Source organism: Heptranchias perlo, unplaced genomic scaffold (genome assembly GCF_035084215.1).
Source record: "Heptranchias perlo isolate sHepPer1 unplaced genomic scaffold, sHepPer1.hap1 HAP1_SCAFFOLD_700, whole genome shotgun sequence".
Taxonomy (NCBI): domain Eukaryota; kingdom Metazoa; phylum Chordata; class Chondrichthyes; order Hexanchiformes; family Hexanchidae; genus Heptranchias; species Heptranchias perlo.
In genome coordinates, this window is record NW_027139730.1 from 33,809 (window position 1) to 57,079 (window position 23,271).

Here is a 23,271-nt window from a genome sequence, read left to right on the forward strand (position 1 = left end):
TGATAGCACTGTCGACGGCACCTTCCATCACTTTGCTGATGATTGAGAGTAGACTGATGGGGCGGTAATTGGCCGGATTGGATTTGTCCTGCTTTTTGTGGACTGGACATACCTGGGCAATTTTCCACATTGTCGGGTAGATGCCAGTGTTGTAGATGTACTGGAACAGCTTGGCTAGAGGCGCAGCTAGTTCTGGAGCACAAGTCTTCAGCACTACAGCTGGGATGTTGTCGGGGCCCATAGCCTTTGCTGTATCCAGTGCACTCAGCCGTTTCTTGATATCACGTGGAGTGAATCGAATTGGCTGAAGACTGGCTTCTGTGATGGTGGGGATATCGGGAGGAGGCCGAGATGGATCATCCACTCGGCACTTCTGGCTGAAGATGGTTGCAAACGCTTCAGCCTTGTCTTTTGCACTCACGTGTTGGACTCTGCCATCATTGAGGATGGGGATTTTTGCAGAGCTCCCTCCTCCCGTTGGTTGTTTAATTGTCCACCACCATTCACGACTGGATGTGGCAGGACTGCAGAGCTTTGATCTGATCCGTTGGTTGTGGAATCGCTTAACTCTGTCTATAGCATGTTGCTTCCGCTGTTTAGCACGCATGTATTCCTGAGTTGTAGCTTCACCAGGTTGGCACCTCATTTTTAGGTTCGCCTGGTGCTGCTCCTGGCCTGCTCTTCTACACTCCTCATTTAACCAGGGTTGATCCCCTGGCTTGTTGGTAATGGTAGAGTGAGGAATATGCTGGTCCATGAGTTGCCACAGTTTTGCCCATTCACCTTATCTGTCAATATCACTTTGTAATTTTATGTTTTCATGGTGGCATTGTAAGTAGTGTTACTTACAATGCCACCAATCTTTGTGTCATCGGCAAACTTGGATATGAGACTTTCTATGCCTTCATCTGAGTCATTAAAAATATTGTGAATAATTGAGGTCCCAAGACAGATCCCTGCGGGACTCCACTAGTCACATCCTGCCAATGTGAGTACCTACCCATTCTCCCTACTCTCTGTCGCCTTTCGCTCAGCCATCTACCTAACCAAGTCCGTACTTTTCCCTCGATTCCATGGGCTTCTATCTTAGCTAACAGTCTCTTATGTGGGACCTTATCAAATGCCTTCTGGAAGTCCATATAAATAACATCCATTGACATTCCCCTGTCCAGGAGCAGGAGGTAAGAGAGGAGGGGGAGTTGCGTTCTTGATTAGGGAGAACATCACGGCAGTAGTGAGAGGGGATATATCCGAGGGTTCGCCCACTGAGTCCATATGGGTAGAACTGAAAAATAAGAAGGGAGAGATCACTTTGATAGGATTGTACTACAGACCCCCAAATAGTCAACGGGAAATTGAGGAGCAAATATGTAAGGAGATTACAGACAGCTGCAAGAAAAATAGGGTGGTAATAGTAGGGGACTTTAACTTTCCCAACATTGACTGGGACAGCCATAGCATTAGGGGCTTGGATGGAGAGAAATTTGTTGAGTGTATTCAGGAGGAATTTCTCATTCAGTATGTGGATGGCCCGACTAGAGAGGGGGCAAAACTTGACCTCCTCTTGGGAAATAAGGAAGGGCAGGTGACAGAAGTGTTAGTGAGGGATCACTTTGGGACCAGTGATCATAATTCCATTAGTTTTAAGATAGCTATGGAGAAGGATAGGTCTGGCCCAAAAGTTAAAATTCTAAATTGGGGAAAGGCCAATTTTGATGGTATTAGACAGGAACTTTCAGAAGTTGATTGGGAGAGTCTGTTGGCAGGCAAAGGGACGTCTGGTAAGTGGGAGGCTTTCAAAAGTGTGTTAACCAGGGTTCAGGGTAAGCACATTCCTTATAAAGTGAAGGGCAAGGCTGGTAGAAGTAGGGAACCTTGGATGACTCGGGAGATTGAGGCACTAGTCAAAAATAAGAAGGAGGCATATGACATGCATAGGCAGCTGGGATCAAGTGGATCCCTTGAAGAGTATAGAGATTGCCGGAGTAGAGTTAAGAGAGAAATCAGGAGGGCAAAAAGGGGATATGAGATTGCTTTGGCAGATCAGGCAAAGGTGAATCCAAAGAGCTTCTACAAATACATAAAGGGCAAAAGGGTAACTAGGGAGAGAGTAGGGCCTCTTAAGGATCAACAAGGTCATCTATGTGCGGAACCACAAGAGATGGGTGAGATCCTGAATGAATATTTCACATCGGTATTTACGGTTGAGAAAGGCATGGATGTTAGGGAACTTGGGGAAATAAATAGTGATGTCTTGAGGAGTGTACATATTACAGAGAGGGAGGTGCTGGAAGTCTTAACGCGCATCAAGGTAGATAAATCTCCGGGACCTGATGAAATGTATCCCAGGACGTTATGGGAGGTTAGGGAGGAAATTGCGGGTCCCCTAGCAGAGATATTTGAATCATCCACCGCTACAGGTGAGGTGCCTGAAGATTGGAGGGTAGCAAATGTTGTGCCTTTGTTTAAGAAGGGCGGCAGGGAAAAGCCTGGGAACTACAGACCAGTGAGCCTGACATCTGTAGTGGGTAAGTTGTTAGAGGGTATTCTGAGGGACAGAATCTACAGGCATTTGGAGAGGCAGGGACTGATTAGGAACAGTCAGCATGGTTTTGTGAGAGGAAAATCATGTCTCACGAATTTGATTGAGTTTTTTGAAGGGGTAACCAAGAAGATAGATGAGGGCTGTGCAGTAGACGTGGTCTACATGGACTTCAGCAAAGCATTTGACAAGGTACCGCATGGTAGGTTGTTACATAAGGTTAAATCTCATGGGATCCAAGGTGAGGTAGCCAATTGGATACAAAATTGGCTTGACGACAGAAGACAGAGGGTGGTTGTCGAGGGTTGTTTTTCAAACTGGATGCCTGTGTCCAGCGGTGTGCCTCAGGGATCGGTGCTGGGTCCGCTGTTATTTGTTATTTATATTAATGATTTGGATGAGAATTTAGGAGGCATGGTTAGTAAGTTTGCAGATGACACCAAGATTGGTGGCATTGTGGACAGTGAAGAAGGCTTTCTAGGATTGCAACGGGATCTTGATAAATTGGGCCAGTGGGCCGATGAATGGCAGATGGAGTTTAATTTAGATAAATGTGAGGTGATGCATTTTGGTAGATCGAATCGGGCCAGGACCTACTCCGTTAATGGTAGGGCGTTGGGGAGAGTTATAGAACAAAGAGATCTAGGAGTACAGATTCATAGCTCCTTGAAAGTGGAGTCACAGGTGGATAGGGTGGTGAAGAAGGCATTCAGCATGCTTGGTTTCATTGGTCAGAACATTGAATGCAGGAGTTGGGATGTCTTGTTGAAGTTGTATAGGGCATTGGTGAGGCCACACTTGGAGTACTGTGTACAGTTCTGGTCACCCTATTATAGAAAGGATATTATTAAACTAGAAAGAGTGCAGAAAAGATTTACTAGGATGCTACCGGGACTTGATGGTTTGACTTACAGGGAGAGGTTAGACAGACTGGGACTTTATATTCCCTGGAGAGTAGGAGGTTAAGGGGTGATCTTATAGAAGTCTATAAAATAATGAGGGGCATAGATAAGGTCGATAGTCAAAATCTTTTCCCAAAGGTAGGGGAGTCTATAACGAGGGGCACAGATTTAAGGTGAGAGGGGAGAGATACAAAAGGATCCAGAGGGGCAATTTTTTCACTCAAAGGGTGGTGAGTGTCTGGAACGAGCTGCCAGAGGCAGTAGTAGAGGCGGGTACAATTTTGTCTTTTAAAAAGCATTTGGACAGTTACATGGGGAAGATGGGTATCGAGGGATATGGGCCAAGTGCAGGCAATTGGGACTAGCTTAGTGGTATAAACTGGGCGACATGGACATGTTGGGCCGAAGGGCCTGTTTCCATGTTGTAACTTCTATGATTCTATGATTCCACTACTTTAGTCACTTTTTCTGGAGGTCATCCACTTTGGATCAAAAAAGGATAGAACAGGGTATTTTCTAAATGGTGAGAAGCTGGGAACTGTGGAGGGCCAGAGAGATTTAGGGGTCCGTGTGCAGAAATCACTTCAAACTAGTATAGGTTAAAAAAAAAACGATGATTGGGATGTTCGTAACGGCTGGTCAGCTGACTTGCTTAAAACACACCATGATGTTGGAATCGTGGGTTTGATTCCTGTATGGGCTGTTAAGGGGCTGTATTTTGGGTTTTCGGAACTTTTAAAACCCAAGCTTTACAAACAGATTCACAGACAAATTCATGGGGACAGTTTTTTGAATAACATACATTGTAACTTTACCCCTGGGCCGGAGAAACACGTCTTTCTTTTGATTTGTCTTTCTCCGGTTTGCAGAGAAATGTTTAACTCGCGGCCTGTTCCCATCAATGATCATCAGCAGCAACAGACAGACAGAGCGGGTCTGACCGCCCCGAGATGTGGAAAAGGCATCAGTTCAGGACAAATGCATCAAATCAAATAGTCACCCGGCACCGAGAGAGACAAAACCAAGAGAAAAAGGCAGAAGGTAACAGAGAAATAAAAACCAAATAAAGACGATATAAATATGTCCCATCCTTGATGTCTCTCTAATCCATCCCCAAACCTTCAGTGGTGGGAATAAAATTTCTCTGTAAATAAATGCTAGAATGGACCTAAAGAAGAAGAAACTAAATAACCAAAAACTGCCGAACCCGGGATTAAACCAAGGACCTTTAAATCTTCAGTCCAATGCAATTCCAACTGAGTATTTGGACCCCAGAGCAAATGCAACTTTGCGCCATTGTCTTCCAAGAAAATATAACCCCTCCGAAGCCCTGCTCCTCCTGTTCATTACCGCACTTCATAGATAAACATCGCACTCATATATACACACCCAGAGTTCATATATAAACATCGCACACATATATACACACCCACAGTTCATATATAAACATCGCACTCATATATAAACACCCACAGTTCATATATAAACATCGCACACATATATACACACCCACAGTTCATATATAAACATCGCACTCATATATACACTCCCACAGTTCAAATATAAACATCGCACTCATATATACACACCCACAGTTCATATATAAACATCGCACACATATATACACACCCACAGTTCATATATAAACATCGCACTGATATATACACACCCACAGTTCATATATAAACATCGCACACATATATACACTCTCACAGTTCATATATAAACATCGCACTCATATATACACACCCACAGTATATGAAACAACAGCGCACTCATACTTACTCTCCGAGTTTATAGGAGCGAGATTGGTTCCGACCGCCTCTTGGGCTCTCGGAGTGGGAGAGGCGGAAGCAGCATGGGCCGTACAAACTGTGGATCTCATTCTGAACACAAGCCGATCGATCATCCTGTGAAATTACATCGTACTTGGGTATGAGGAAGGGTAATGTGCTCTGAGAAGGGTTCAGGGAGTCTAATGGCTTTTTAGTGGCGATCCGGTGGGGCAAGGGGATCCCAGAGAGGGGAAGAGACTATTAGAGCGTATCAGAGAGTGTAAGGGGATCTTAGAGAGGCGAAGGGACTGTCAGAGGGTATCAGAGAGCGTAAGAGGATCTCAGAGAGGGGAAGGGAGTGTCAGAGGGTATCAGAGAGCGTAAGAGGGCTCAGAGAGGGGAAGGGAGTGTCAGAGGGTATCAGAGAGCGTAAGAGGATCTCAGAGAGGGGAAGGGAGTGTCGGAGGGTATCAGAGAGCGTAAGAGGATCTCAGAGAGGGGAAGGGAGTGTCAGGGGGCATCCGACAGTGTAAGGGGATCTTAGAGAGGCGACGGGATTGTCAGAGGGTATCAGAGAGCGTAAGAGGGCTCAGAGAGGGGAAGGGAGTGTCAGAGGGTATCAGAGAGCGTAAGAGGGCTCAGAGAAGGGAAGGGATTGTCAGAGAGTATCACAGAGTGTAAGGGGATCTCAGAGAAGGGAAGGGATTGTCAGAGAGTATCAGAGAGTGTAAGGGGATCTTAGAGAGGCGAAGGGACTGTCAGAGAGTATCAGAGAGTGTAAGAGGGCTCAGAGTGGGGCAGGGAGTGTCAGAGGGTATCAGAGAGCGTAAGAGGGCTCAGAGAGGGGAAGGGAGTGTCAGAGGGTATCAGAGAGCGTAAGAGGGCTCAGAGAAGGGAAGGGATTGTCAGAGAGTATCACAGAGTGTAAGGGGTTCTCAGAGAAGGGAAGGGGTTGTCAGAGAGTATCAGAGAGTGTAAGGGGATCTCAGAGAAGGGAAGTGAGTGTCAGAGAGTATCAGAGAGCGTAAGAGGGCTCAGAGAGGGGAAGGGATTGTCAGAGGGTATCAGAGAGCGTAAGAGGGCTCAGAGAGGGGAAGGGATTGTCAGAGAGTATCACAGAGTGTAAGGGGTTCTCAGAGAAGGGAAGGGATTGTCAGAGGGTATCAGAGAGCGCAAGAGGATCTCAGAGAGGGGATGGAACTGTCAGAGAGTATCACAGAGTATAAGGGGATCTCAGAGAGGGGAAAGGACTGTCGGAGGATATCAGAGAGTGTAAGGGGATCTCAGAGAGGGGAAGGGAGTGTCAGAGGGTATCAGAGAGCGTAAGAGGACTCAGGGAGTAACAGTGGGTAAGGAGCATTTTGCGGGTATCAGAGAGTGTAAAGAGCGCTGACAAGGTTCAAAAAGGATAATGGACTCTCGGACCATATCGGAGAAGATAAGGAGCTCAGGGAGAATCAAAGAGGGTAAGGGGGTCTCCGGAGGTATCAGAGAGGCGAATGGATCCAGAGTTGGCATCTTCTAAATCTGACATTTTGAAGGCATCAACACATTTAATAACAGCAAAAAATGAAACCGGTTGATCCGATAATCTGTCCGTGTCCCATGTGGAGGGAATGAGAAGATAGAATCGGGAGGGGCTGGATATTTGGCAACGCTCACGGTTTCCTTTCACACAGCTCAGTGTTGTGTCTGTTCATATAACTGGATTTCATGAACTGGAGATCAGAGGTCGCACTTTGGACCTTTTATCACCCAGTTTGAGAAATGGAACACGAAACGCCCAGCGTGGGGCTCGAACCCACGACCTTGAGATTAAGAGTCTCATGCTCTACCGACTGAGCTAGCCAGGCCGCCTGCATTGCCCTTTCCCATCCTATTATTGTAGAGAGCCAGCTGTTGATTTTGCTGCAGGGGTTCAGTTTGTCTGACAATCCCAGCGTCGTTCCTTCTGTGCACTCGCTTTTCATTCTGGAGTCAGTCTGATGCCTTTTACCCGTCCTCCAGCACCGCGCTGAGCAGGAGAGGAACATCGAGACAGGAGAGGGCCACTCAGCCCCTCTTTCTGCTGTCCCATTCAATTAGATCATGAGGTGGTCTGTAACTCAACTCGATCTCCCCGCATTGGAAACATATCCCTTGGGACCCGAACCGAAAAAAGATCTGTCAATATCAGTCTTGTAAATTTGAATTGAGCCTCAATCCACATCCTTTTGGCCGAGAGAGTTCCAGCTTTCGGCCGTATTTTGTTTGCGAAAGTGATTCCTGATTGCTCGCCTCATTAATCGAGCACTAATTTCAAGATTAAGCCCCCTCATTATGCATTCCGCCAACAGAGAGAGAGGAAAAAAGGCCGCCTTAAGCGGAGATTGAACAAAGGATCTGTGGATTTTAATTCTAACGCTACCCCATCTGAGCTATTTCTGTATTCTGTACATGCAATGTTTTATTTTTCTTTGAAAATCACATAAACGTAGGTGCGATTTCCCTCTCGGTGAACAGAGTGCTTCGGAGTAATGAGAGCGAACAAACCGTGGATCTGATCCTTAACACAGACTGGTAGATCCACATGTGGAATTAAATCGCACTTGGGTAGCAGAGAGGTTAATGGCTCCTGAGAATGAACCAGGGAGTCTAAGGGTTTATTTGTGTGGATCCGGTGGGGCAACGGGATCCCAGAGGCTGTCAGGGAATCAAAGGGCTTCTCAGGGGTTATCAAGGGGTGTGAGGCTATGAGGTATCAAAGAGTTTACGGCACTCTCAGAAGTTATCAGAGAGGGCAAGGGACTGCCAGATGTTATCAGAGAGGGCGAGGGACTGCCAGATGTTATCAGAGAGGGCAAGGGACTGCCAGATGTTATCAGGGAGGGCAAGGGACTGCCAGATGTTATCAGGGAGAGTCAGGGTGTGCCAGTGGGTAAGGGGCACTCCGAGCGTATCAGAAAATGGAAAGGACACGGAGGAGGTATCAAGATAACAGAGAGGGAGAGAAAACGCTCCTGAAACCCGGGACTGAACCCTTCAGATCTTCAGTCTGACTGAGTTATTTCGGTGCTCTGGACATCCCGGAAATTCACTCGAAGGTCTGTTAGAATCGCAACAAAACTCTTCCCACAATCGCAGCCTCTAAACCTCCACCCAGGACTTTCAATGTGCAACTTTGATGAACTTCTGCTACTTTTTAATTTGTTCTCAGCAGTAACTGTTCACATCCTTTATCTGGCCCATGACATGGCATCTAGAAGAAAATGTCGATTGCAGCTTCACTGAAGCGGGGGACGCTTTGCACTCGTGAAAAAATCATACGCGAAAGAGACGGTTTGATCGAGGTGACACCAGGCCAGAGCAAAGGTCAGTTAATGTTTGCCGAGTGGCGAGAGGGAGAATTTGGAACTTCTGTGCGGTTGCACTGTGACTTTCCCAGATCTGCTTGGAGCGATATTCCCTTGAATTCATCACCTACAGGGACAATTTGATTCTCAGTTCCGGTTTTCTCCTGGTGCGTTTCTGAGATATAAAAAAATGAATGGATGATATCAACCTGAAACTCGTCACGGACACGCTACAGACTCAAAGCTCAGCACAACTCCAATCTGTTTCAGTTGGAAATTGTTTCCCAGGGATGGACAGTAATGCGCTGTCTGAGGCTGCATTCGCTGCTTTCCACCGGCAGCGGGTGATTGGAGAGAGCGGGGCCGGACAATGTCGCTGCTGTCACGGCCTCACTCACTCGGGGAGCTGGGGAAACAGCGAAAAACTGATGGGTTTGATGCTGCGTCAAAAATGCGGCTGAGAACTGCTTTTGTTAACTGAGGAAGCGCTGCAGGATCCTTTAACGATCTCTCACAAATAAACTGAAACCTGTCGGAAGGTGAATAATATTTCACTTTAATCGTGAGCCCTCCTTTTGAACCTTGTCTGTCAAGAAGTATTTCGATCACCATCAAGCCATTCTCGGTTTTTTGGATATTGTTCAGATACCTGTTATCCAGCGGCAGGTGGAATATCAGCCGCGCTCAGCTGGCAATGTTTCCGGTACATTTTTCTGTAAACAGAACACACATTCGAAACCTGGAAATGCGAAACAACGAATTTTAAGGTAAAAGCTCCCTATTGTCCCCGGGTGGGCTCGAACCACCAAACTTTACAGTTAATAACCAAACGCGCTAACCAATTGCACCACAGTGGCCATCTTGAGCCATTAACTCACCGAGCTACCGTTTCAGCTTGCAGCGATCAATGAAACAGCTGTCTTACCATCAGTTTACTTTTCCAAAATAAAGGGTGTGCAGTTTGCACGAGTGAAAATCGGTGCCGTCTTCTTTCTGAACATCAAACTCCCCTTGCCCCTAAATGCCTGTATGTTGGAAGACTCGGTCCCCCAGTCGGAGAGAGGATTGATTTTTCGAGCTGTGATTCACCATTCTCTATTCCAGTATTGCAGAAAATGAGATGAGATGAAATGAGCAGGTCCAACGAGCAGGTCTGTGACACGACACGGTGTCTACGAAGTTGTCTCTTGCACTTACAGTAAAGCGGACGGCAGTTTTCACTCTTAAACCAGGAACTATGATGTTAAGAAAGTGTGTGGCCGAGAAAGACTTGATTTCAGCGCGGTGACACTGGGCCAGAGTAAAGTTGTGATTGCCGAGTGGGGAGAGGGTGGATTTGGAACTCCTGTGCGGCTGCGCTGCGCATTGTCCAGATCTGCTTGGAGCGATATTCACTTCAATTCATCACTTACAGGGACAGTTTGATTCTAAGTTTCTTTTTTCTGGTGCTTGGTGAGATTTCAAAATTGAAAGCGGCCCATACCGACCCCAAACTCGTCACTTGCAATCTGACAGATTCAAGGCCGTCACACTCTTCACCAGTGAGATGAAAGCGGAGAGCGATTTCACGGTCGAATACAATGGGGAACAAAACTCAATCAATGAAAGTGCAGGTCATTGAGGGGCCTTTAAAGTCCTGATTGTTTGAACTGAACTTCTTCCCAAAGCGTTTGAGAGTCACGTGGGGCGATTTGGGGACTTCTTTTCCCTCTTTGCAAAATCTTCAACCACAGTTCAAGATCAAAAGTTGAGGGCAGAATGAGACGCCTTCCTGAAAATTGGGAACCAGAGAAGCAGATTTGAGAAAAAGCAGATGAAACATTCATTCCGGAACGATCCAGAATCCGATCAGCTCGAACAGCAACGGTTACCCCGTGATTTGGACACTCAGCCTTCTGGTGGCGGAATAAATAATGTAGATAGAAGCAGGAAGTTGAAAAGTCGGAATTGATAAATTAAGTGAGTGGGTAAAACTGTGGCAAATATAGCTCAATGTGGGGGAGAGCGAGGTCATCCACTTTAAATCTACGATAAATCAGTGTATTTTCTAAATGGTGATAAACGAGGAACTGTGGAGGAACAGAGAGATTTTTGGTCCATGTACAGAAACCGCTACCAACCGGCGCACAGGTACGAAAATTAATTAAACAGCCGAATGTGCCATTCGGACAGCCGGTTAGTTCATTTGCATCGAGTTTACCGTAATATCATGATCACGGATTCGATTCTTGTAATTTACTTTATTTATTTCGGGTTTTTTAACTTTTAAATCGAAGCTTCACAAACAGGTCCACAGACAAATTCACGGGGACAGTTTATTGAATAACATCCATTATAACTTTGCCCCTGGGCCGGAGAAACACGTCTTTCTTTTTATTTGTCTTTCTCCGGTTTGCAGGTAAATGTTTAACTCGCAGCCTGTTCCCATGAATGATCAGCAGCAGCAACAGACAGACAGAGCGGGCCTGACCGCCTCGAGATGTGGAAAAGGCATCAAATCAAATAGTCACCCGGCACCGAGAGACAAAACCAAGAGAAAAAGGCAGAAGGTAACAGAGAAATAAAAACCAAATACAGACGATATAAATATTTCCCATCCTTGATGTCTCTCTATTCCATCCCCAATCCTTCAGTGGCGGGGATCAAATTTCTCTGTTAATAAATGTGAGAATCGAAGCGAGGAAGAAGAAACGAAACAACCAAAAACTGCCGAAACTCGGGATTGAACCAAGGACCTTTAGATCTTCAGTCTAACGCTCTCCCAACTGAGCTATTTCGGCCCCATATCAAAATGTTCCTTTATTTCATTGTCTTGGAAGAAAATATAACCCCAGGTGGAATTGCCCCTCCTGTTCATTCCTCAATTCATATAAAAACATCGCACTCATGGAGATGCACCCACGGTTCATATATAAAATTCACACTCATCGATACACTCCCACAGGTCATCTATAAATATCGCACACATATATACAAACCCACAGTTGGTTTCTAAAAATCGCTGTCATACATAAACTCACAAAGTTTATAAATCAGCAGCGCACTCATAGATCCACACCCAGTTTGTAGGAGGAAGATCGGTACCGACCGCCGACAGAGCTCTCGGAGTTGGAGAGGCGGAAGCAACAGCGACCGAACAAACTCTGGATCTCATCCTTAACACAGACCGGTAGATCCACCTGTGAAGTTACACCGCACTTTGTTCGCAGGGATGGTAACGGGTTCTGAGAAGGCATCAGGGCGTCTAATGGCTTCTTAGTGGCGATGCTTTGGGGCAAAGGAATCTCAGAGAGGGGAAGGGACAGTCAGAGGGCATCAGAGAGTGTAACGGGGCTCAGAGAGGGGAAGGGGCAGTCAGAGGGTATCAGAGAGTGTAACGGGGCTCAGAGAGGGGAAGGGGCAGTCAGAGGGCATCAGAGAGTGTAACGGGGCTCAGAGAGGGGAAGGGACAGTCAGAGGGTATCAGAGAGTGTAACGGGGCTCAGAGAGGGGAAGGGGCAGTCAGAGGGCATCAGAGAGTGCAACGGGGCTCAGAGAGGGGAAGGGGCAGTCAGAGGGTATCAGAGAGTATATTGAGATCTCGCAGAGGCGAAGGACTGCCAGAGGGTATCAGAGAGTGTAAGGACGCTCAGGGCGTATCAGTGGGTGAGGGGCACTCAGCGGGTGTCAGAGAGTGTAAAGGGCGCTGACAAGGTTCAAAGAGGATAATGGACTCTCTGAGGGTATCAGAGAAGATAAGGAGCTCAGGGAGAATCAAAGAGGGTAAGGTGGGCTCAGGAGGTATCAGAGAGGCGAATGGATCCAGAGTTGGCATCTTCTAAATATTACACTTCCTAACCATCAACATTTTTAATAACAGCAAAAATGAAGCCTATTGAAACGGTATCTGCCGTGTCCCATGTGGAGGGAATGAGAAGATAGAATCGGGAGGGACTGGATATTTGGCAACGCTCACGGTTTCCTTTCACACAGCTCAGTGTTGTGTCTGTTTATATAACTGGATTTCTTGAACTGGAGATAACAGGTTGCACTTTGAACCTTTCATCACCCACTGTGAAAAGTAGAACACAAAACGCCCAACGTGTGGTTTAAACCCACGCCCCTGAGATTAGGAATTTCGTGCTTTACCGACTGAGCTAGCCGGGCCAGCGGCAGGGCTCCTTCCCATCCTATTATTGCAGAGAGGCGGGTGGTGAGGTTGCTGTCGGGGTTCAGTTTGTCCGACAATCCCAAGGTGGCTGAATCTGAACACCCGCTTTTCATTCTGGAGTCGGTCTGATGCCTCTTACCAGTCGTCCAGCCCCGCACTGAGCAGGAGAGGAACATCGGGACAGGAGAAGACCATTCAGCCCCTCGAACCTCGTGTCCCATTCAATTAGATCATGAAGTGATCAGTAATTCAACTCTGTTTCCCTGCCTTGGACTCAAATCCCATGGGACCCGAACAGAAAAAAGATCGATGAATATCAGATTGAAAATTTGAATTGAGCCTCAATCCACATCCTTTTGGCCGAGAGAGTTCCAGCTTTCGGCCGGATTTTGTTTGCGAAAGTGATTCCTGATTTCTCGCCTCATTAATCGAGCACTAATTTCAAGATTAAGCCCCCTCATTATGCATTCCGCCAACAGAGAAAGAGGAAAAAAGGCCGCCTTAAGCGGAGATTGAACAAAGGATCTGTGGATTTTAATTCTAACGCTACCCCATCTGAGCTATTTCTGTTTTCTGTACATGCAATGTTTTATTTTTCTTTGAAAATCACATAAACGTTGATGCGATTTCCCTCTCGGTGAACAGAGTGCTTCGGAGTAATGAGAGCGAACAAACCGTGGATCTGATCCTTAACACAGACTGGCAGATCCACATGTGGAATTAAATCGCACTTGGGTAGCAGAGAGGTTAATGGCTCCTGATAATGAATCAGGGAGTCTAAGGGTTTATTAGTGTGGATCCGGTGGGGCAACGGGATCCCAGAGGCTGTCAGGGAATCAAAGGGCTTCTCAGGGGTTATCAAGGGGTGTGAGGCTATGAGGTATCAAAGAGTTTACGGCACTCTCAGAAGTTATCAGGGAGGGCAAGGGACTGCCAGATGTTATCAGGGAGGGCAAGGGACTGCCAGATGTTATCAGGGAGGGCAAGGGACTGCCAGATGTTATCAGGGAGAGTCAGGGTGTGTCAGTGGGTAAGGGGCCCTCCGAGAGTATCAGAAAATGGAAAGGGCACGGAGGAGGTATCAAGATAACAGAGTGGGAGAGAAAACGCTCCTGAAACCCGAGACTGAACCCTTTCGATCTTCAGTCTGACTGAGTTATTTCGGTGCTCTGGACATCCCGGAAATTCACTCGAAGGTCTGTTAGAATCGCAACAAAACTCTTCCCACAATCGCAGCCTCTAAACCTCCACCCAGGACTTTCAATGGTGCAACTTTGATGAACTTCTGCTACTTTTTAATTTGTTCTCAGCAGTAACTGTTCACATCCTTTATCTGGCCCATGACATGGCATCTAGAAGAAAATGTCGATTGCAGCTTCACTGAAGCGGGGACGCTTTGCACTCGTAAAAAAATCATACGCGAAAGAGACGGTTTGATCGAGGCGACACCAGGCCAGAGCAAAGGTCAGTTAATGTTTGCCGAGTGGCGAGAGGGAGAATTTGGAACTTCGGTGCGGTTGCACTGTGACTTTCCCAGATCTGCTTGGAGCGATATTCCCTTGAATTCATCACCGACAGGGACAATTTGATTCTCAGTTCCTGTTTTCTCCTGGTGCGCTTCTGAGATATAAAAAAATGAATGGATGATATCAACCTGAAACTCGTCACGGACACGCTACAGACTCAAAGCTCAGCACAACTCCAATCTGTTTCAGTTGGAAATTGTTTCCCAGGGATGGACAGTAATGCGCTGTCTGAGGCTGCATTCGCTGCTTTCCGCCGGCAGCGGGTGATTGGAGAGAGCGGGGCCGGACAATGTCGCTGCTGTCACGGCCTCACTCACTCGGGGAGCTGGGGAACAGCGAAAAACTGATGGGTTTGATGCTGCGTCAAAAATGCGGCTGAGAACTGCTTTTGTTAACTGAGGCAGCGCTGCAGGATCCTTTAACGATCTCTCACAAATAAACTGAAACCTGTCGGAAGGTGAATAATATTTCACTTTAATCGTGAGCCTTGAACCTTTTGTGTCAAGAAGTATTTCGATCACCTTCAAGCCATTCTCGGTTTTTTGGATATTGTTCAGATACCTGTTATCCAGCGGCAGGTGGAATATCAGCCGCGCTCAGCTGGCAATGTTTACTGTACATTTTTCTGAAAACAGAACACACATTTGAAACCTGGAAATGCGAAACAACGAATTTTAAGGTAAAAGCTCCCTATTGTTCCCGGGTGGGCTCGAACCACCAACCGTTACAGTTAATAGCTGAACGAGCGAACCAATTGCACCACAGTGCACACAGCAGCGGCTTTCTTGAGCCACTAACTCACCGAGCTACCGTTTCAGCTTGCAGCGCTCAATGTAACAGCTGTCTTACCATCAGTTTACTTTTCCAAAATAAAGGGTGTGCAGTTTGCACGAGTGAAAATCGGTGCCGTCTTATTTCTGAACATCAAACTCCCCTTGCCCCTAAATGCCTGTATGTTGGAAGACTCGGTCCCCCAGTCGGAGAGAGGATTGATTTTTCGAGCTGTGATTCACCATTCTCTGTTCCAATATTGCAGAAAATGAGATCAGATGAAATGAGCAGGTCCAACGAGCAGGTCTGTGACACTACACGGTGTCTACAAAGTTGTCTCTTGCACTTACAGTAAAGCGGACGGCAGTTTTCACTCTTAAACCAGGAACTATGATGTTAAGAAAGTATGTGGCCGAGAAAGACTTGATTTCAGCGCGGTGACACTGGGTCAGAGTAAAGTTCAGTTAATGTGATTGCCGAGTGGGGAGAGGGTGGATTTGGAACTCCTGTGCGGCTGCGCTGCGCTTTGTCCAGATCTGCTTGGAGCGATATTCACTTCAATTCATCACTGACAGGGACAGTTTGATTCTAAGTTTCTTTTCTCTGGTGCTTGGTGAGATTTCAAAATTGAAAGCGGCCCATACCGACACCAAACTCGTCACTTACACGCTGACAGATACAAGGCCGTCACACTCTTCACCAGTGAGATGAAAGCGGAGAGCGATTTCACGGTCGAATACAATGGCGAACAAAACTCAATCAATGAAAGTGCAGGTCATTGAGGTGCCTTTAAAGTCCTGATTATTTGAACTGAACTTCTTCCCAAAGCGTTTGAGAGTCACGTGGGGCGATTTGGGGACTTCTTTTCCCTCTTTGCAAAATCTTCAACCACAGTTCAAGATCAAAATTCGAGGGCAGAATGAGACGCCTTCCTGAAAATTGAGAACCAGAGAAGCAGATTTGAGTGCAAGGTTCTGTTTATTGAGAAAAAGCAGATAAAACATTCATCCCGGAACGATCCAGAATCCGATCAGCTCGAAAAGCAACGGTTACCCCGTGATTTGAACACTCAGCCTTCTGGTGGCGGAATAAATAATGGAGATAGAAGCAGGAAGTTGAAAAGTCGGAATTGATAAATTAAGTGAGTGGGCAAAACTGCAGCAAATAGAGTTCAATGTGGGGGAGAGCGAGGTCATCCACTTTAAATCTAAGATCAATCAGTGTATTTTCTCAATGGTGAGAAACTAGGAACTGTGGAGGAGCAGAGAGATTTAGGGGTCCATGTACAGAAACCGCTACCAACCAGCGTACAGGAACAAAAATTAATTAAACAGCCGAATGTGCCGTTCGGACAGCCGGTTAGTTCATTTGCATCGAGTTTACCGTAATATCATGATCACGGATTCGATTCTTGTCATTTGCTTTCTCATTTTTAGCCCATCCAGTATCTTAACTATATCTTCCTTTACCGAGAATCTGGCAGCATCTCCTTCCTTGGTAAAGAACAATGCAAAGTACTCATCGAGTACCTCTGCCAGGCCCACTGCCTCCGTGGGTAGATCTCCTTTATGGTCCCTAATCGTCCCCGCCCCTCCTCTTACTACCCGTTTATTGTTAACATGTCTGTAGAAGACTTTTTGATTCCCTTTTATGTTTCCCGCTTCATCTTACTCTCTATCTCTCTTATTATCCAGGGAGTTCTGGCTTTAGTTGCCCGACCTTTCTACCTCGTTGGAATGTACCTTCTCTATACCCGAATCATCTTTTCAAAAGCCGCCCACTGTCCAATTATAGTTTTGCCTGACAATCTTTAATTCCAATTTACCGGGGCCAGATCTGATCTCATCCCACTGAAATTGACCCTCATCCAATTGAATACTTTTACTTTAGAGTGGACAGAGTCCATTTCCATAGCTATTCTAATCCTTATGATACTGATCGCTGCTCCCGAAATGCTCCCCCACTGACACTTGCTCCACTTGGCCCGCCTCATTCCCTTGCACCAAGTCCAGCAATGCCTCCTTCCTCAGTGGGCCAGAAACGTACAGGTCGAGAAAGTTATCCTGAACACATTTCAAAAATTCTTCCCCTTCTTTGCGCATTATGTTATTGTTATCCCAGTCTATATTAGGATAGTTGAAATCCCCTGTTATCACTACTCTATGGCTGATGCACCTCTCTGTAATTTCCCTGCAAATTTGCTCCTCTGTATCGGTCCCACGAGCTGTTGGCCTATAGAATACACCAAGTAGTGTAATCGGACCTCTATTGTTCCTTAACTCGAACTCAGTACCCAGGAGAAATTCCCTCGTTCCTGGGAACTTTGTATTAAGCAGAAGTTAGCAGCAAAAAGTGTTCGTGGTGGGACTGAGAAATGCTTTAACAGCCGGCACCCTGAAAACAGAGCTCCAAGTGTCGGTTTAAATAAAGTCCTGAACTGACAGAGCGGCGGGCAGATGAGGATTGAATTAAATCCCAATTCACTGAATCTAAACAAGGTTTAAATAAGTGAATCTGTCAGGAGTGGGATTCCTGAGCTTGTGTGTGAGCTGAAACTGGATCGGTCCCGTTCTGTAAAGACTGAATGGCAGGCGGCTCCCAGACAGGGCTCAGGCCGGGACTGGCAGCTCTCTGCTGGTAACGGCTGGATTGGAGAGCGGGGCTCCTGCGGTGCTGCTGCTGCTGCTTCCGCCTCTTCGAGTCCCTGTGGCGGTCGGTACCGACCTCCCTCCTATGGATCCGGCTCCAGGTCGGCGCTGTGGACCTCGTGGCCCAACGGTAGCGCGTCTGACTCCAGATCAGAAGGATGCGTGTTCGAATCACGTCGGGGTCATTGCATTTTCACAACGTTTCAGTGTCACTCTGTTTTATCGCGGGGCAGTCTTTCAGGGATGGTCTGTTCACTGTGTGTAAAATAATATTTATCACAGAATGAACACACCACAGAAGGAGGCCATTCAACCCATCAATCCCTTACCTGCCTTTTGTAAGACCAATCCCATTGGTCCCATTTCCCGTCCCTTTCCCCGTGGCCCTGCATTTTCCCCTTCAAGTATTTATCAAACTCCTTTTTAAAAGCCACGATTGAATCTGCTTCCACCGCCCTTTCAGGCAGCGCATTCCAGATCATAACCATTCTCTGCGTAAAAAAGATTTTCCTCATGTCGCCTTTGGTTCTTTTGCCAATCACCTCAAATCTGTGTCCTCTGCTTTTCGACACTTTTTAAAAATTCGTTCACGGGATGTGGGCGTCGCTGGCAAGGCCAGCATTTATTGCCCATCCCTAATTGCCCTTGAGAAGGTGGTGGTGAGCCGCCTTCTTGAACCGCTGCAGTCCGTGTGGTGAAGGTTCTCCCACAGTGCTGTTAGGAAGGGAGTTCCAGGATTTTGACCCAGCGACAATGAAGGAACGGCGATATATTTCCAAGTCGGGGTGGTGTGTGACTCGGAGGGGAACGTGCAGGTGGTGTTGTTCCCATGCGCCTGCTGCCCTTGTCCTTCTAGGTGGTCGAGGTCGCGGGTTTGGGAGGTGCTGTCGAAGAAGCCTTGGCGAGTTGCTGCAGTGCATCCTGTGGATGGTACACACTGCAGCCACAGTGCGCCGGTGGTGAAGGGAGTGAATGTTTAGGGTGGTGGATGGGGTGCCAATCAAGCGGGCTGCTTTATCTTGGATGGTGTCGAGCTTCTTGAGTGTTGTTGGAGCTGCACTCATCCAGGCAAGTGGAGAGTATTCCATCACACTCCTGACTTGTGCCTTGTAGATGGTGGAAAGGCTTTGGGGAGTAAGGAGGTGAGTCACTCGCCGCAGAATACCCAGCCTCTGACCTGCTCTCGTAGCCACAGTATTTATATGGCTGGTCCAGTTAAGTTTCTGGTCAATGGTGACCCCCAGGATGTTGATGGTGGGGGATTCGGCGATGGTAATGCCGTTGAATGTCAAGGGGAGGTGGTTAGACTCTCTCTTGTTGGAGATGGTCATTGCCTGGCACTTATCTGGCGCGAATGTTACTTGCCACTTATCAGCCCAAGCCTGGATGTTGTCCAGGTCTTGCTGCATGCGGGCTCGGACTGCTTCATTATCTGAGGGGTTGTGAATGGAACTGAACACTGTGCAGTCATCAGCGAACATCCCCATTTCTGACCTTATGATGGAGGGAAGGTCATTGATGATGCAGCTGAAGATGGTTGGGCCTAGGACACTGCCCTGAGGAACTCCTGCAGCAATGCCCCGGGGCTGAGATGCTTGGCCTCCAACAACCACTACCATCTTCCTTTGTGCTAGGTATGACTCCAGCCACTGGAGAGTTTTCCCCCTGATTCCCATTGACTTCAATTTTACTCGGGCTCCTTGGTGCCACACTCGGTCAAATGCTGCCTTGATGTCAAGGGCAGTCACTCTCACCTCACCTCTGGAATTCAGCTCTTTTGTCCATGTTTGGACCAAGGCTGTAATGAGGTCTGGAGCCGAGTGGTCCTGGCGGAACCCAAACTGAGCATCGGTGAGCAGGTTATTGGTGAGTAAGTGCCGCTTGATAGCACTGTCGACGACACCTTCCATCACTTTGCTGATGATTGAGAGTAGACTGATGGGGCGGTAATTGGCCGGATTGGATTTGTCCTGCTTTTTGTGGACAGGACATACCTGGGCAATTTTCCACATTGTCGGGTGGATGCCAGTGTTGTAGCTGTACTGGAACAGCTTGGCTCGAGGCGCAGCTAGTTCTGGAGCACAAGTCTTCAGCACTACAGCTGGGATGTTGTCGGGGCCCATAGCCTTTGCTGCATCCAATGCACTCAGCCGTTTCTTGATATCACGTGGAGTGAATCGAATTGGCCGAAGACTGGCTTCCGTGATGGTGGGGATATCTGGAGGAGGCTGAGATGGATTATCCACTCGGCACTTCTGGCTGAAGATGGTTGCAAACGCTTCAGCCTTGTCTTTTGCACTCACGTGCTGGACTCCGCCATCATTGAGAATGGGGATGTTTGCAGAGCCTCCTCCTCCCGTTAGTTGTTTAATTGTCCACCACCATTCACTTCCGCCAATGAGAACAGCTTCTCTTTATTAACTTTATCTGAACCCTTCATGACTTTGAACACTTCTATCAAATCTCCTCTGAACCTTCTCTGCTCTGAGGAGAACAACCCCAGCACGGGGTAAATGCGGTCAATTAGCTCCAATATATTTATTTGGGCATTAAACAAAATGTGAAAGACTGGCGAGGCGTTGTGGGAACGGAGCTCACTGCTTTCAGACAATAAATCCAATCACTGCGTGGGCGCTGAGTTAAAATCTCACCACTGATAGAATTTCTGGCAATGTTCATTTTGACCTGTTCACAGAAAACCCGATTGTCGTGCGATGGAGCAGAGGATGTGAAAGAAGCTGAAAGTGGAAGTGCAGATATTAGTTTCATCACGGGGACAGGACACGTTTCCACAGGTTCGGGCCTCTCACCTTAATATTCTTTCCAGCAGAGTGGGACAGGTGATCAGAGTGACCGGGCTCCAGCGGCGCAATCGGTCAGTGCGCGGTCCTTATCTGACAGGACAGGGTCGGGAAATACCGAGGTTGTTAATTCGAGTCTCACCGAGATCAAACAATCCTTTTGCTTGTGAACATTTCGACCGGAGTTGAAGGTACAATTGGTTTGTTCCAAAATGCATCTACTTATTTGCATTGCCATGTGGTTCCTCCGGTCTGCGCTGTTGCATTCGCAGATGAGATGTTTAATGTCATTCGTTTACAGGAGGGAGGCTGCGGAATTGGAACAAAAAACTATGATTTTGATCCATCCAAAAAAATGGGATTTAACTGCAGTTTTAAACCAGCGCCTTCGACCGCTCAGCCAGGATACTTTCCATCCCACACTTCAGGAGCTAGTTTTACAGGAATAGAATTACTACAAGCAAGAATTCTCCCCCTCAAGCACCAATGCTCACACGGCAGCAGGATGCATGTGTCCAGTGAGAAACCTGTCTGAAGGAACATTCAGTCTGACAGAGCCGGAAGTCCAGCAGATTGACTTTCGGTCTGAGCAGATGATGAGCCTCCTCCTTGAGAGTGTTTCGCCAATCCAACTCAGAGTGGATTTAGAATCATAAATCCGGGTGTGACTGGAGCCACTTGTGCAAGATGAAGTGTCGGGGGCAGTTTCACATCCTTGACGGACATTAATGACCCTGCTGCAAAATTTCACTTCCCAGCTCCCGATTCGTGAACGAAAACCCAACTCTGGTGGGACTCGAACCCACAACCTTTGAATGTCTCCGCCAACCACGAAATAGAAGTCCAACACGCTGTCCATTGCGCCACAGAGTCAGTTATGCAATGTGAGGGAGAGCGGGGATCCTGTGCTGTGGTTGAGGCGGTCAGGCTGCTCCTGCTTCCGCCTCTCACATTCCGAGAGCCGCGGCGGCAGTCTGCACCGATCGCCCTCCAATGGATCCGGCTCCAGCCGCTTGTTGTGGGCCTGGTGCAAGAACAGTCGCGTCTGACTCCACATCAGAAGGCTGCGTGTTTTGAACCAGGTTGAAATCACAGCATTTTCACTGTGGCTCAGGGTCCTGCCGCCGTGTTTACCGATACTCTGCAACTCTCCCTGTGTTTACCGATACTCTGCAACTCTCCCTGTGTTTATCTCTCTGTGTCAATCCGTGGGCAGATTCTGAATGAACAATGAAATAAATGAAGGGTTCAGACAATTCTCCCATCTGACACTTAGGAACCAATGAGCGAAACTTTGTAATAAGATATTGCTTATTGTGATGCAGCAAAGAAAACATTGCATTTTGAATGTTTTAGGTTCAGTTATGTACAAAAAGAAACTGTGACCACAACAAGCCGCCTTTTAAGTTGATATCCGGCTCGCTAACATTGCAGCACGAGGTGTCGGCACCGCGCTGATAACCTTCATGTGTATCCGGGCCTTTCAGACACTTCGTGTGACACAAGAGCTTTCCAATCCCCGCCAGCTCCTGGACACCGACACATCCGTCGAAGCAGCATTCACCGGCAGGGCCGATATCGCGCCCCCTTTGCCGGACTTCAGCAAATTTAACGCTGAAAATACAAAACAGGATGGACAGTATCTGGAAAACAGTTAAACTTTCAGTGTTCAGACTTTTGTGAGAACAATAAACAGGACCTTGGGTAGATATTAAGTGGATGTGCAGTAAGAGTGCGCTCTTGTTTTGTAAACTGTGGGTGTGTATATATGAGTGCGATGTTTATATATGAACTGTGGGTGTGTATATATGAGTGTGATGTTTATATATGAACTGTGGGTGTGTATATATGAGTGTGATGTTTATATATGAACTGTGGGTGTGTATATATGAGTGTGATGTTTATATATGAACTGTGGGTGTGTATATATGAGTGCGATGTTTATATATGAACTGTGGGTGTGTATATATGAGTGTGATGTTTATATATGAACTGTGGGTGTGTATATATGAGTGTGATGTTTATATATGAACTGTGGGTGTGTATATATGAATGTGATGTTTATATATGAACTGTGGGTGTGTATATATGAGTGTGATGTTTATATATGAACTGTGGGTGTGTATATATGAGTGTGATGTTTATATATGAACTGTGGGTGTGTATATATGAATGTGATGTTTATATATGAACTGTGGGTGTGTATATATGAGTGCGATGTTTATATATGAACTGTGGGTGTGTATATATGAGTGTGATGTTTATATATGAACTGTGGGTGTGTATATATGAGTGTGATGTTTATATATGAACTGTGGGTGTGTATATATGAGTGTGATGTTTATATATGAACTGTGGGTGTGTATATATGAGTGTGATGTTTATATATGAACTGTGGGTGTGTAAATATGAATGCGATGTTTTTATTTGAATTGCGGAATGAACAGGAGGGGCAATTCCGCCTGGAGTTATATATTTTTTGAAGACAATGACATACAGTGAACGTTTCACATGGGGCCGAAATAGCTCAGTTGGGAGAGCGTTAGACTGAAGATCTAAAGGTCCTTGGTTCGATCCCGAGTTTCGGCAGTTTTTGGTTGTTTAGTTTCTTCTTCCTCGCTTCGATTCTCACATTTATTTGCAGTGAAATTTGATCCCCGCCAATGAAGGATTGGGGATTGAATAGAGCGACATCAAGGATGGGAAATATTTCTGTCGTCTGTATTTGGTTTTTATTTCTCTGTTACCTTCTGCCTTTTTCTCTTGGTTTTGTCTCTCTCGGTGCCGGGTGACTATTTGATTTGATGCATTTGTTCCAAATTGA

The 23,271-nt window shown here is 46.7% G+C and overlaps 6 non-coding genes across 6 annotated transcripts; 2 read left to right on the forward strand and 4 right to left on the reverse strand.

The window, feature by feature from the left end:
- Nucleotides 1-6,999: 6,999 nt before the first annotated feature.
- Nucleotides 7,000-7,072, reverse strand: trnak-cuu (transfer RNA lysine (anticodon CUU)). Its single transcript has one exon. It is a non-coding gene; the product is annotated as a tRNA-Lys (tRNA).
- Nucleotides 7,073-11,258: 4,186 nt separating this feature from the next.
- trnaf-gaa (transfer RNA phenylalanine (anticodon GAA)) lies at nt 11,259-11,331 on the reverse strand. The gene has a single exon. It is a non-coding gene; the product is annotated as a tRNA-Phe (tRNA).
- Nucleotides 11,332-12,624: 1,293 nt separating this feature from the next.
- trnar-ccu (transfer RNA arginine (anticodon CCU)) lies at nt 12,625-12,697 on the reverse strand. Its single transcript has one exon. It is a non-coding gene; the product is annotated as a tRNA-Arg (tRNA).
- Nucleotides 12,698-17,759: 5,062 nt separating this feature from the next.
- trnaw-cca (transfer RNA tryptophan (anticodon CCA)) lies at nt 17,760-17,831 on the forward strand. The gene has a single exon. It is a non-coding gene; the product is annotated as a tRNA-Trp (tRNA).
- Nucleotides 17,832-21,228: 3,397 nt separating this feature from the next.
- On the reverse strand, nt 21,229-21,320 carry trnar-ucu (transfer RNA arginine (anticodon UCU)). The gene is given in 2 exon segments: nt 21,229-21,264; nt 21,284-21,320. It is a non-coding gene; the product is annotated as a tRNA-Arg (tRNA).
- A 1,643-nt stretch (nt 21,321-22,963) lies between these two features.
- Nucleotides 22,964-23,036, forward strand: trnaf-gaa (transfer RNA phenylalanine (anticodon GAA)). Its single transcript has one exon. It is a non-coding gene; the product is annotated as a tRNA-Phe (tRNA).
- The last annotated feature ends 235 nt before the right edge of the window (nt 23,037-23,271 follow it).